Source organism: Bison bison, unplaced genomic scaffold (assembly GCF_000754665.1).
Source record: "Bison bison bison isolate TAMUID 2011002044 unplaced genomic scaffold, Bison_UMD1.0 scf7180017864181, whole genome shotgun sequence".
Classification (NCBI taxonomy): Eukaryota; Metazoa; Chordata; class Mammalia; order Artiodactyla; family Bovidae; genus Bison; species Bison bison.
The window spans coordinates 576,400-591,763 of NW_011494753.1; the positions used below are offsets into that span (position 1 = coordinate 576,400).

A 15,364-nucleotide genomic window follows, 5' to 3' on the forward strand; every position below is an offset into this window, starting at 1 on the left:
GAGACCGGCATCCTCCACCAAAATGTGAGCAGGCTCCCAGTTGCTAACCACGTCTTCCTGGGATCCTGGATGGTTGACATCTGCCAGGAGGGTCGCACTCAGAGATCAGCTCCCCAGAGGAGACACATGGCACACCTGAGACGGTGCTCTTGCGGTGCACCCGGGAAACCGAGTGGCTCAGACTGGGGAGGTGATTAAGATACACGGCCCACGTGGGACAGTGCACTTGCCAAACACCTGGTTGTCTGAGCTGCTCAGACCTGGGAAGGGCACAAAACGCATGCCCAACCAAGTCTGTGCCATTGCAGAGTACCCATGAACCTGAGCAGCTTAGATCTGGGAGGTGCACGAAATGCAGGGTCCTCTTTGGACAATGCCCCCGCAGAGCATCCTGGAGACTGAGCAGTGTAGACCCAGGAAGCACATCCTGCCTTGAGCTGGGGCAAACCCAATCCATACATGTGAGTACTCCCCACACACACCAGCGATATTTGTTTGAGGTGTTCCTTCCTCCCCACAACACAACTGAACAGGTGAGTCTGACCCTTGTGTCAGGGCAGAAATTAGACAATGAAGAGGCTTGCAAACAGGAAGCCAAAATAAACAAAGAAGGGGGAATCACTCTGGAAGTGACTGGTGCAACAGATTAAAACCCTGTAGTTAACACTGAATAAGCATGGAAGGGGCCTATAGACCTTGAGAACAAGTACAAGCTGGAACAAGGAACTATCTGAAACTGAAATGACCCCACACTGCCCACAACAGCTCCAGGGAAATTCCTAGATATATTTTTACTATTATCACTTTTTAATTTTTTAATTTAACTTCTTTATTACTCTTTTAATTTTCATTTTTATAACCTACTATTATCTTGCAAAAGAAGACTTTATTTTAAAGTAAATTTCATATATATATATTTATAATTTTTGTGATTTTTAAAATATTTTTAATATTTTTTTTGAGAGTCTAACCTCTAATATCCATTTTGGATACTGAAGATTAGGTTCTTAAAAGTACAAAATTGATAACAAATACCAAAAAGCAAAGATTACTGGCTTAATTTCTCTCTCCCCTTTTGACTCTCCCTTTTCTCCTCCAGGTCAACTCTAGCTCCTCCCTCCCCCTTCTCTTCTCTACTTAACTCTGTGAATCTCTCTGGGTGTTCCAGGCTGTGGAGTACACTTAGGAAACTGATTACTGGCTAGATTGATCTCTCCCTTTTTGACTCCCCCTCTTCTCCTCCTGGTCATCTCTCTCTCCCTCCTCCCTCTTCTCTTCTCTATGTAACTCTGTAACTCTCTCTGGGTGTTCCAAACTGTGGAGAGCACTTAGGGAATTGATTACTGGCTATATTACTCTTTCCCCCTTTGACTCCCACTCTTCTCCTCCTGATCACCTCTATCTCCCTTCTGCTTCTTCTCTTCTCTATGTAACTCTGTGAACCTCTCTGGGTGTCCCTCACTATGGAGAATTTTCACCATTAACCTAGATGTTTTACCATCTGTGCTGTATGGTTGGAGAAGTCTTTGAGGCTACTGTAAGAATAAGACTGAAAGCCAGAGGCAGGAGGCTTAACTCCAAACCTAGAGAATATCAGAGAACTTCTGATTCCAGGGAATATTAATCGACAAGAGCTCACACAAAAGCCTCCATACCTACACTGAAACCAAGCTCCACCCAAGAACCAACAAGTTCCAGAGCAAGACATACCACACTAATTCTACAGCAAAGCAGGAACACAGCCCTAAGCATTAAAAGACAGGCTTCCCAAAGCCATGCCAAACCCATAGACACCCCAAAACTCACTACTGGACACTTCATTGCACTCCAGAGAGAAGAGATCCAACTCCATCCACCAGAACACAGACACAGACTCCCCTAACTAGGAAACCTTGACACGTCACTAATCCAACCCCACCCACAGGGAGCAGGCTCCACAATAAAGAGGAACCATGAACTTCCAGCCTACAGAAAGGACACCCCAAACACAGCAATCTAAACAAAATGAAAAGGCAGAGAAATATTCAGCAGATAAAGGAACATGATAAATGCCCACCAAACCAAAAAAAAGAGGAAGAGATAGGGAGTCTACTTGAAAAAGAATTCAGAATAATGATAGTACAGATGATCCAAAATCTTGAAAACAAAATGGAGTTACAGATAAATAGGCCAGAGACAAGGACTGAGAAGATGCAAGAAATGTTTAACAAGGACCCAGAAGAAATAAAGAAGAGTCACTCAATAATGAATAATGTGATAACTGAGATCAAAAGCACTGTGGAGGGAACCAACATTAGAATAACTGAGGCAGAAGGTAGGATAAGTGAGGTAGAAGATAGAATGGTGGAAATAAATGAAGCAGAGAGGAAAAAAGAAAAAAGAATTAAAGGAAATGAGGACAACCTCAGAGAAATCTGGGACAATGTTAAATGCCCCAATATTTGAATCATAGGAGTTCCAGAAGAAGAAGACAAAAAGAAAGACCATGAGAAAACACTTGAGGAGATAATAGTTGAAAACTTCCCTAAAATGAGGAAGGAAATAGCTACCCAATTCTAAGAAACCCAGAGAACCCCAAACAGGATAAACCCAAGGCAAAACACCCCAAGACACATATTAATCAAACTAAGATCAAATGCAAAGGGCAAATATGAAAAGCAGCAAGGGAAAAGCAACAAATAACACACAAGGGGATCCCCATAAGCATAACAGCTGATCTTTCAACAGAAACTCTTCAGGCCAGAAGGGAATGGCAGGACATACTTAAAGTGATGAAAGAGAAAAACCTACAACCCAGATTACTATATCCAGCAAGGATCTCATCCAAATATGAAGGAGAAATCAACAGCTTTATAGACAAGCAAAAGCTGAGAGAGTTCAGCTCCACCAAACCAACTTTTCAACAAATGCTAAAGGATCTTCTCTAGACAGGAAACACAGAAAAGGTTTATAAACTCAAACCCAAAACAGCAAAGTAAATGGCAATGGGATCATACTTATCAATACCTACCTTAAATGTAAATGGGTTGAATGCCCCAACCAAAAGACAAAGACTGGCTGAATTGATACAAAAACAAGACCCCTATATATGCTGTCTACAAGAGACCCACCTCAAACCAAGGGACACATACAGACTGAAAGTGAAGGCCTGGAAAAAGATATTTCATGCAAATGGAGACCAAAAGAAAGCAGGAGTAGCAATACTCATATCAGATAAAATAGACTTTGAAATAAAGAGCATGAAAAGAGACAAAGAAGAACACTACATAATGTTCAAAGGATCAATCCAAGAAGAAGATATAACAATTATAAATATATATAAACCCAACATAGAAGCACCTCAATACGTAAGGCTGCTGCTGCTACTGCTAAGTCACTTCAGTCGTGTCCAACTCTGTGTGACCCCATAGACAGCAGCCCACCAGGAATATGTAAGGCAAATGCTAACAAATATGAAAGAGAAAATTAACAGTAACACAATAATAGTGGGAAACTTTAATACCCCACTCACACCTATGGATAGATCAACAAAACAGAAAATTAGCAAGAAAACACAAACTTTAAATGATACAATGGAACAGTTAGACCTAATTGATATCTATAGGACATTTCAGCCCAAAGCAATGAATTTCACCTTTTTGTCAAGTGCACATGGAACAGAACATTCTCCAGGATAGACCACATCTTAGGCCATAAATCTATCCTTGGTAAATTTTTTTAAAAATTGAAATCATTTCAAGCATCTATTCTGATCACAATGTAGATTAGATGTCAACTACAGGAAAAAAACTATTAAAAATGCAAACATATGGAAGCTAAACAACATGCTTCTGAATAACCAATGAATCACAGAAGAAATAAAAAAGGAAATCAAAATATGCATAGAAACAAATGAGAATGAAAACATGACAACCCAAAACCTATGGGATTCAGTAAAAGCAGTGCTAAAGGGAAGGTTCATAGCAATACAAGTTTACCTCAAGAAACAAGAGAAAAATCAAATAAATAACTTAAATTTACACCTAAATCAACTAGAAAAGGAAGAAATTAAGAACTCTAGGGTTAGTAGAAGGAAAGAAATCATAAAAATTAGAGCAGAAATAAGTGAAAAAGAAACAAAGGAGACTATAGCAAAAATCAACAAAACTAAAAGCTGGTTCTTTGAGAAGATAAATAAAATAGAGAAACATTAGCCAGACTCATCAGGAAAAATAGGGAGAAGGATAAAATCAACAAAATTAGAAATGAAAATGGAGAAATCACAACAGACAACACAGAAATACAAAGAATCATAAGAGACTACTATCAGCAACCATATGCCAATAAAATGGACAACTTGGAAGAAATGGATGAATTCTTAGAAAAGTATAACCTTCCAAAACTGAACCAGGAAGAAATAAAAAATCTTAACAGACCCATCACAAGCATGGAAATTGAAACTGTAATAAAAAATCTTCCAACAAACAAAAGCCCAAGACCAGATGGCTTCACAGGTGAATTCCATCAAAAATTTAAACAAGAGCTAACACCTATCCTACTCAAACTCTTCCAGAAAATTGCAGAGGAAGGTAAACTCCCAAACTCATTCTATGAGACCACCATCACCCTAATACCAAAACCAGACAAAGAAGCCACCAAAAAAAAGAAAGAAAGAAAACTACAGGTCAATATCACTGATGAACATAGATGCAAAAATCCTCAACAAAATTCTAGCAAACAGAATCCAACAACATATTAAAAAGATCATACATCATGACCAAGTGGACTTTATCCCAGGGATGCAAGGATTCTTCAATATTTGCAAATCAATCAATGTGATACACCACATTAACAAATTGAAAGATAAAAACCATATGATTATCTCAATAGATTCAGAGAAAGCCTTTGACAAAATTCAACACCCATTTATGATAAAAACTCTCCAGGAAGTAGGCATAGAAGGAACATACCTCAACATAATAAAAGCCATATATGATAAACCCACAGCAAACATTATCCTCAATGGTGAAAAACTTAAAGCATCTCCCCTAAAGTCAAGAACAAGACAAGGGTTCCCACTCTCACCACTACTATTCAACATAGTTTTGGAAGTTTTGGCCACAGCAATCAAAGAAGAGAAAGAAATAAAAGGAATCCAGATTCGAAATGAAGTAAAAACTCTCACTGTTTGCAGATGACATGATTCTCTACATAGAAAACCCTAAAGACTCCACCAGAAAATTACTAGAGCTAATCAATGAATATAGTAAAGTTGCAGGATATAAAATTAATACACAGAAATCCCTTGCATTCCTATACACTAACAATGAGAAAACAGAGAAATTAAGGAAACAATCCCATTCACCATTGCAACAAAAAGAATAAAATACTTAGGAATAAATTTACCTAAAGAAACAAAAGACCTATACATAGAAAACTATAAAACGCTGATTAAAAAAATCAAAGATGACACAAATAGATGGAGAAATATACCATATTCATGGATCAGAAGACTCAATATAGTGAAAATGAGTATACTACCCAAAGCAATCTGCATTCAATGCAATCCCTATCAAGCTACCTGGTATTTTTCACAGAACTAGAACAAATAATTTCACAGTTTGTATGGAATACAAAAAACCTCACATAGCCAAAGCAAACTTGAGAAAGAAAACTGGAACTGGAGGAATCAACCTGCCTGACTTCAGACTATATTACAAAGTTATAGTCATCAAGACAGTATGGTACTGACACAAAGACAGAAATGTAGAGATCAGTGGAACAAAATAGAAAGCCCAGAGATAAATTCATGCACCTTGTGGATAGCTTATCTTTGAGAAAAGAGGCAAAAATATACAATGGAGAAAATATAATCTCTTTAACAAGTGGTGCTGGGAAAATTGGTCAACCACTTGTAAAAGAATGAAACTAGAACACTTTCTAACGTCATGCACAAAAATAAACTCAAAATGGATTAAAGATCTAAATATAAGACTAGAAACTATAAAACTCCTAGAGGAAAACACAGGCAAAACACTCTCTAACATAAATTACAGCAAGATCCTCTATGACCCAGCTCCCAGTGTAATGGAAATAAAAGCAAAAATAAACAAATGGGACCTAATTAAACTTAAAAGCTTTTGCACAATGAAGGAAACTATAAGCAAGGTGAAAAGACAGCCTTCAGAATGGGAGAAAATAACAGCAAACAAAGCAACTGACAAAGAATTAATTTCCAAAATGTACAAGCAGCTCATGCAGCTCAATACCAGAAAAATAAATGACCCATTCAAAAAATGGGCCAAAGAACTAAACAGACATTTCTCCAAGGAAGACATACAGATGACTAACAAACACATTAAAAGATGCTCAATATCACTCATTATCAGAGAAATGCAAATCAAAACCACAATGAGGTACCATCTCACGTTGGTCAGAATGGCTGCTATCAAAAAGTCTACAAACTATAAACGCTGGAGAGGGTGTGGAGAAAAAGGAACCCTCTTACACTGTTGGTGGGAATGCGAACTAGTACAGCCACTATGGAGAACAGTGTGGAGATTCCTTAAGTGAAGTGAAGTGAAGTGAAGTCGTTCAGTCGTGTCCAATGCTTTGTGACCCCATGGACTATAGCCCACCAGGCTCCTCCATCCATGGAATTTTCTAGGCAAGAGTACTGGCGTGGGTTGCCATTTCCTTCTCCGTGGGATCTTTCCAACCCAGGGATTGAACCTGGGTCTCCCTCATTTTGGGCAGACGCTTTACCGTCTGAGCCACCAGGAAAGCTCCAGAGATTCCTTAAAAAACTGGAAATAGAACTGCCATATGACCCAGCTGGGCATACACACCAAGGAAACCAGAATTGAAAGTGACATGTTTTCCCCCTGTGTTCATTGCAGCACTGTTTCCAATAGCTAGGACATGGAAGCAGCCTAGATGTCCATCAGCAGACGAATGGATAAGAAAGCTGTGGTACATATACACAATGGAATATTACTCGGCTATTAAAAAGAACACATTTGAAACAGTTGTAATGAGGTGGATGGAACTGGAGCCTATTATACAGAGTGAAATAAGTCAGAAAGAAAAACATCCATATAGTATATTAACACATATACATGGAATTTAGAAAGATGGTAATGATGACTCTATACGTGAGATAGCAAAAGAGACACAGACATAAAGAACAGAATTTTGGACTCTGTGGGAGAAGGCCAGGGAGGGATGATTTGAGAAAATACCATTGAAACATGTATATTACCATATGTGAAATAGATGACCAGTCCAAGTTTGATGCATGAAACAGGGCACTCAAAGCCAGTGCACTGGGACAACCCTGAGGGATGGGATGGGGAGGGAGGTGGGAGGGGGATTCAGGATGTGGGACACATGTACACCCATGGCTGATTCATGTCAATGTATGGCAAAAAACACCACAATATTGTAAAGTAATTAGCCTGCAATTAAAATAAACTAATTAATTTTAAAATTAAAAAAACTAGATGTCCATCAGCAGACGAATGGATAAGAAAGCTGTGGTACATATACACAATGGAGTATTACTCAGCCATTAGAAAGAATACATTTGAATCAGTTCTAATGAGGTGGATGAAACTGGAGCCGATTATACGGAGCGAAGTAAGCCAGAAAGAAAAACACCAATATAGTATACTAACGCATATATGGAATTTAGAAAGATGGTAACGATAACCCTCTATGTGAGACAGCAAAAGAGACACAGTCTTTTGGACTCTGTTGCGGGGCGGGGATGATTTGGGAGAATGGCATTGAAACATGTATAATATCATATAAGAAATGAATCGCCAGTCCAGGTTCGATGTAGATGACTGAAAAGGGTTGCCATTCACTTCTGCAGGGGAATTTCCAGACCCAGGGATAGATTCCGGGTCTTCCCCATTGCAGGCAGATTCTTTACCATATGAGCCACAGGGAAGCCTTAAAATTCATAGATAGCACTGAGTTCTACCTACTTCACTAGTTTAAATGAATGCAACTTACCTTTAGCATTATATTCAGAAAAAATACATAAGTTTCAAGTCCCCAGTAATCAAAAATACTAAACTAGATAACCACCGGAAAGATTCTTTTACCAGAGGTAATGCAGTGCATAAAAAGAGGATTTCCAGAACTTGCTGTTAGAACCTAGGCACACACGGACCACACTGACATCAGCCACTCTTCACAACGGTTTGCTCTGCCGACAGTCCATCAGTCAACTCTACTAGCCTGAGTCCAGCAGGAAAGTTCATGGTGCACCAGAGTCACCAGCTTAAGCTGTTACTGTTTTCTCTTCTTTACTGAAAGGCTGTCCTTAGCTAGGATTTACCCATTACAGGCCAAGATGGACACTTTTATTATGCTGTTCTTCAGGCTTTGTCTGAGTCAGCATCTTCTCTCTAGCTTCAGCATGTACAGAAGGATTCCATAGAGAAAAGCTAATTATGTAGGGGTCTTCTATTTTAGGTTGGCCAAACAAATGAGCAATGCACACCTTAACACTGCCAACCACTTTACTTTTCAAAAGCTAAATAGATTTTACACCCAGTATTGCAGTCTCTGGGTTTAGGGGACTTGTTGGATCAATCTTGTAGAAAACTCACCTTGCACACATCAATACTTGCCAAATACAATTATTATCCCACCTCCACTTTGCAATGGAGAAGGAAATGGCAACCCACTCCAGTGTTCTTGCCTGGAGAATCACAGGGACGGAGGAGCCTGGTGGGCTGCCATCTATGGTGTCACACAGAGTTGGACACCACTGAAGTGACTTAGCAGCAGCAGCAGCCACTTTGCAAATACTCTCTTCACATCTATTTCACCTTTTTGTGTTCTGAGTGTGTGCTCAGTCACTGATTCATGTCCAGCTCTTTGCAACCCCATGGACTGTAGCCCTCTAGGCTCCTCTGTCCATGGGATTCTTCAGCCAAGAATACTGGAATGGGTAGCCATTTCCTTCTCCAGGGGATCTTCCCAACCCAGGGATCGAACCCACGTCTCCTGCATTGGTAGGCAGGCTCTTTACCACTGAGTCACCTGGGAAGCCCCCAGTTCACATGAGATGGGATCAACTAGCTGGTGAAAGATGGGAATATCAAACACCAAATGTGGACAGTCACCATCTGGGTAGTTATCAGGGATGTAAACTTAAATACACCACCTTGATAGAGTCCATGCCCTGCAAACATGACTCCAAACCGCAGTAATGCAGATTGATAGGAAGGCAGCACATAGACACCTGGTGACTTCTGCTTCATACTCAAGGTAAAATCCACAAGAAGGAAGTATTCCAAGTAGAAAGGTCCATAAGAAGCATGGATGCCATTTGTGTTGCTGGGGCAGGAGATGTAGGTTTGATTATGGGCAGAGCATTTTGGGGGGAAGAGAAGGCAGCTGTTTATTTGGAGCAGTGTGTGGAGGACCGGTTTTCACATCCCAGCACTGTCTGCTCTTCACCATCAGATCGTTTGCATACAGAACTTGTAAACGTGCTCAGTTTACAAGCAAGCTTCGGGAGTTGGTGATGGACAGGGAAGCCTGGCATGCCGCAGTCCAGGGGTCACAAAGAGTTGGACACAACTGAACTGAAATGAATTGAAGCATGCTCCAGAAAGGGTGATAACTTGTACTCCAAACAAAGAAATTCAGTGCTCTGTGTCATCAAACTCTTTCATGTTCAGAATTCACTTTACATTGGTGTTTTCAAGGCAGTGCTCCTGGCTGCCCAATGAGCCAGCACTGTCACAGCCCTACAGTATCTCTGGTTGTCTGGCCCCTACAAGCGGGATCTTAGTTCCCCGATCAGAGATGGAACCCTGGAGTAGAAGTACGGAGTTTCAGCCACTGGGCCACCAGGGGAAGTCCCAGACCCACTCTGAACTTTACTTGGCTTCTTCAAGAGCTAAAAAGATGTAAACACCTGGCATTCTGTTCAAAATGGAACATGGTAATAGTCACCACTCATGAAAAACAGGGAAGGCCCTGAATGACATTGTTTGGAACACAATCCCCGACCCTATCTCCCCCCTACCCCTACCCTCTATAGGAACCCCGCCCCATTACAGAGATAGGAAACTGAGGTGTGGATTCCACAAACCTGAGTTGGCAGCCCTGTGGGATTCTCAGCAAGGGCACTAGGGAGGAACTAGAGAACCAAGGAAAGAATAAGTTGTATTCTTATGAACAAGCGCCAGCCCAGTGAGACTCATCTAGAAACCTGGGGCCCAGCAGGTTCATTGTGGGTAATAAACAGGGGGGCTCACTGCCATAGTGCCTCCCAGATCACTAAGCAGGTTCATAAACAGAAGAAGCCTGGAGGCAGAAAGCAGCTGGGCTTGGCTTCCCCCATGCCCTCTATGAGGGCTCTGGTCTAGGCCAGTCTGCACAGCTTGTTGATGACTGCTCTCCTGACCCTTCCAAGCATCCAGGAATTGATGACCCAGAAGAGAGAGTGAATAATAATCAGAATTTTACACAGAGGCTCAGAGAGGTTGTATAAGTTACCCAGAGTCATACAGCCCACTAGTAAAAGACTGGGGTTTCAATGTCAGACGTCTGCTCTTCGAAATACCCCAGCTTCCTGAGACAGCAGCCCTTAGACCTACTCCATCACCTGACATGCTGATCCATTTGGCATTTTGGTATCAACAGGTGTAGAAGGAAGACGCCTGTCAGAAGCCACCAGAGTCTATGCCCTGGATTTTGCAGTGAAATGAAGCCAGGTGGGTTGGAGAAAGGAAGCAGCATGTTTGGTAAGGTATTACACAGGGTGGGGCGGCAGAGGGGCACACCGATGGAGCAGTCATTAAGTTGTCTCCCAGGAGACTTGAAGCTCTAAAGAGAGCAGCTCCAAGTGCTTTCTAGGAAAGGAGAATTTTTGAAGGACTTGACGCTACATTTCTCCCTTCCCCTCTTGTCAAACATCTTTTGCTAAACTCTGATTTTTAGCAAAAGCAGGAGTTTTATACTCAGCGTCCCTTCTCACATTAAATATAGCCCTGATTCTTATCTTTCTAGCCCTGGAAGAATTTGACATGTTATTGACATTAGGGAAATCAGTTGAGGAGACAATGTCAGATCGTCTGGGCTGAGAGCTTGAAGAAGTTATTTTCAAACAAAACAGCAGCCATAAAAGGGAAATGGGAAGCTGTGTGTGAGGAAGCCGGGGAAAGGAAGAGACCAGCTCAGCCCCTCCACCCCTTGCCCAGCAACAGGGGGCAAATACATCACAAGGAGGTGTCAGAGAGTCTACACAGAAGGATTCTGAGCTTCAGACCATCACCTGCTTCCAGACATCAAATGAAATCATAGAGCACTTTGAAGACATAAAATATTCAGGGGCCATAAGTGTCATAATTATTGTTACTCTTGTTGCTTAATCAGTGGAGCTGGGTGTCTGTCTTGGGGAGGATACTTTCAGACAGAGGTGAATGAGAAATGTCTTTACTACACATTCAGGCTGTCTTCTCTATATCTGTCAGCTCCCACATAAGAGTCAGACTATAAACAGAGAACAACAGAAGGATGCTGCTGTGTATTCATAATAGCCATCCATCAGGTGTGCACAGCTGATCACAGCCTGCACAGCATTTCCATTCCCATCAGCTTGCACGTCCCCAGCACCGTCCCCTAGTCATGGAGTTGGGACTTGAGTCCTCTCCCCAAGGTCAAGGACAGGACTCGGCCTTTCTGCCTTTGCCTCTGTGACATAAGAACTCTGCCCTCCATATACCCTAAAGTGAAAGTGAAGTCGCCCAGTCATGTCCAACTCCTTGCAACCCCATGGACTGTAGCCCACTAGGCTCCTCCATCCATAGGATTCTCCAGGCAAGAATACTGGAGTGGGTTGCCATTTCCCACTCCACCATATACCCTAAGGAAATCGTAATAGAAAAAGACACATGTACCCCAATGTTCACTGCCACGGTATTTACAATAGCTAGGACATGGAAGCAACCAAGATGTCGATTGACAGAGGAATGGATAAAGAAGATGTGGTATATACATATATAGAATGGAATATTAGTCATAAGAAGGAACACATTTGAATCAATTCTAATGAGGTGGATGAACCTAGAGCCTATTATACAGAGTAAGTCAGGAAGAGAAAAACAAATATCGTGTATTAACGCATATATGTGGAATCTAGGAAGATGGTACCGATGAAACTATTTGCAGGGCAGCAGTAGAGATGCAGACAGAGAGAACAGACATATGGACACTACCCACAGGGGGAAGCAGCTGAAGATCCAGCCACCCACTCACTGGGGTGGGCAAAGGAGAGACAGAGACAGTGTGTCCTTGATGACCATCCCGGGACCCTGAATCAGCCAACCCCAGAGCCTGTGCTAAGTTCAGCTTCTCAAGACATAAGATGATAGATGTCTTTATTGCATAAGCGGCTGTGGGTCAAGTGTTCTGCTTCTTGCCGAGAGCATCCTGATTAATTCAGCTCCTGGCAGGCAGCAGCTGGACATATCTGAGCTGTCCACTCAAGCAACCGAAATCCAAACTAATAAAAGCAGTTAACACAGACTGCGCTCACTATGCCAGGCTCTCTGCCAAATGGTTTATATGGATTATTTCTATCAGTCCTCATAGCCATCCTATCAGATGGTTACTTACGGGGAAGATTCATTTACAGATGTGGAAACTGAGGAAGAGACTGTTTAAAAAACTCCTTCAAAGATAGTGACAGAACCAGAATATGAATCCAGGAATCTGACCCCAACATTTACAGTATCAAAGTCACACTGAGATGCTGCGTGTTGAAGACTTGTTGTTGTTCAGTTGCTAAGTTGTGTCTCACTCTTTTCGACCCCATGGACTACAGCATGCCAGACTTCCCTGTCCTTCACCATCTCCTGGAGTTTGCTTAAACTCATCAAGTCCATTGAGTCAATGATGCCATCCAACCATCTCATCCTCTGTTGTCCCCCTTCTCCTCCTGTCCTCGATCTTTCCCAGCATCAGGGTCTTTTCCAATGAATCAGCTATTCGCACCAGATGGCCAAAGTATTGGAGTGTGTTGAACCCTGCTGGTGTTCAAACAGGCCCTCCTCCTTCAAGAACGGTGGGGCTGAATTTGGTCAATAGGTTTTTACCATCCAGGTCAATGTGTTCATATCCACCAACCAAGGTACTAACCCATCCTGAAAGCATCTGCCAAGAAAGAAATGCCAGCTTCCCACTGGAGGATCAATGGTAGGGCTGGCAGCCTCAGGTGGGGCTTCTGGTCAGCCTCAGAGATCTTGAATATGTCCTATTCTCAGAGGGAGTTGGGGCCCAAGGAAGAAGCAGTTGGTTATCTTTTCTGTTCAGATTCTCCTGCCCTGTGAACTACACTGCAGTAACCCCAGCTGCAAATCAGGACCCATCTGCTCATTTTAAATTCACCTGGACAAGAGCAGGGGATTTAAATGGCAACTCCTCATGTTCCAGTCACTTTACAGGGCTCATCTCTGCTTCCTTTAGTTTTTGAAATGCAGAAATTCTGCATAGATTTTAGAGAGGACTGTGTTTTAAAAATTGAACAGGTATAAAATATCAGCCTTCATACATACAATACATAGACTTTGTCCAGATGAATTCCAAACTCCAGGGCCATAATATAAAGTCAATTCAATCAGTTAATGAAATAAGAAAAAAAATGTCAGCCAGATTTTGTTGTTTTTTTGTTTTAATTTATATAGATAACTAGTCTGTAGACTTTACTTTTCTTTTCCTTTTTAAAAAATTTTTATTGAAATATAGTTGACTTATAATGTTGTGTTAGTTTCAGGTGTACAGCAAAGTGACTCAGTTATATATGTATGTGTATATATATATAGTTCTTCCTTCTTTACATTCTCTTCCATTTTAGGTTATTAACAAGATATTTAGTAGAGTTCCCTGGGCTATACAGTAGGTCCTTGTTGGTTAATGATTTTATATATAGTGTTGTTGTTTTTCAGTCGCTTAGTCATGTGCATATTTAATTTATTTATTTACATAAATTTTACTTTTCAGCTTCCTATTCTAGCTAGGGCTTTCCCTGGTTGCTCACATGGTAAAGAATCTGTCTGTAATATGGGAGACCTGGGTTCAATCCTGGGGTTGGGAAGATCCCCTGGAGAAGGGAATGGCTACCCACTCCAGTATTCTTGCCTGGAGAATCCCATGGACAGAGGAACCTGGTGAGCTATAGTCCATGGGGCTGCAAAGAGTTGGACATGACTGAGTGACTAACACACACACATTCTAGCAAGTAGCTAAAAGCATGGTAACATGTCTATTTATTTAAAATATGTGTATATATATATATATGTATGTATAGACACACAGCCACATCTGCTCCTAATATGCTCACAGTCTCAAAATCTTTGTGACATTTTCCTTGATCCCAGAATATGTATGCTTTTGACAAATACTGAATGAGATTCTGTGTTAGCTGGGGCTTGTGTTAGGCATCAAGACTCTGCCACCCTGGGCAGAGTGATGCAGTTTCGGCATCACCTGAAAGCTGTCTAGAAACACAGCATCTCAGCCCTACCCCAGCCCTGCTGACTCAGACTCAGGTGGCTCCACTTCATTGCTCTAGAGGATAAGATGACAGATGAGACTCGGTCCATGTCCTCAATGAGTTCAGACACTAGAGGAAGAGAGGAACATGAAACTGGGGACTTGCAATCCGCAGTGCTAACTGCCATGAGGGAATCAAGCTAAGCAGGTTCTGAATGTCCAGAGGAGGGATGTGCTGGCTCTGAGATGTCAGGCAAGGCTCCTGGCAGGAAGTGAACCCGAGCTGGCCACAGTGGAGTGGGAGGTGCCCTCCTGAGAAGATATGGGCAATGGTTCACAAGAAGAGGAGCCCCTGGGACTTCCCTAGTGGTCCAGTGCCTAAGACTCTGTGCTCCCAATACAAGGAACCCAGGTTCGATCCTTGGTAGGGGGAACTCAGATCCTGCATGTTGCATTGCAGGGCCAAAAAAAGTCTCTGGAGGCTCCTGGATGCTCATCTCTGACAATACAAACAACAGTCCCTAGAGAAAGGCCAGGCATGGTAGGGTGCAAGGAAAATGGCTTGGCTACCCCATGCACAAGAAGCTTCCACAAAGGGACCCTGTTATGACTTCTCCAGCAGTCCAGTGGCTAAGACTCCATGCTCCCAGTGCAGGGGGTCTGAGTTCCATCCCTGGTCAGAGAACTAGGTCCCACATGCTACAGCTGAGAGTTCACATACTGCAACTAAGACCTGGCATGGTCAAATAAATAAGTAAAGATAATCTTTCTTTTTTTTTTTAAGAAGAGGGTCCCCCCCATTGAAAGAGTGATGCTATCTAGGACATTTTCCACATCCAAAGCCTTGGTGGTAAACACTAGCAAT

The 15,364-nt window shown here is 41.9% G+C and overlaps 1 pseudogene; it reads right to left on the reverse strand.

Annotated features, from left to right (window-relative positions):
• Positions 1-8,269: 8,269 nt before the first annotated feature.
• On the reverse strand, positions 8,270-10,268 carry LOC104991022 (annotated as a pseudogene).
• Positions 10,269-15,364: the final 5,096 nt, after the last annotated feature.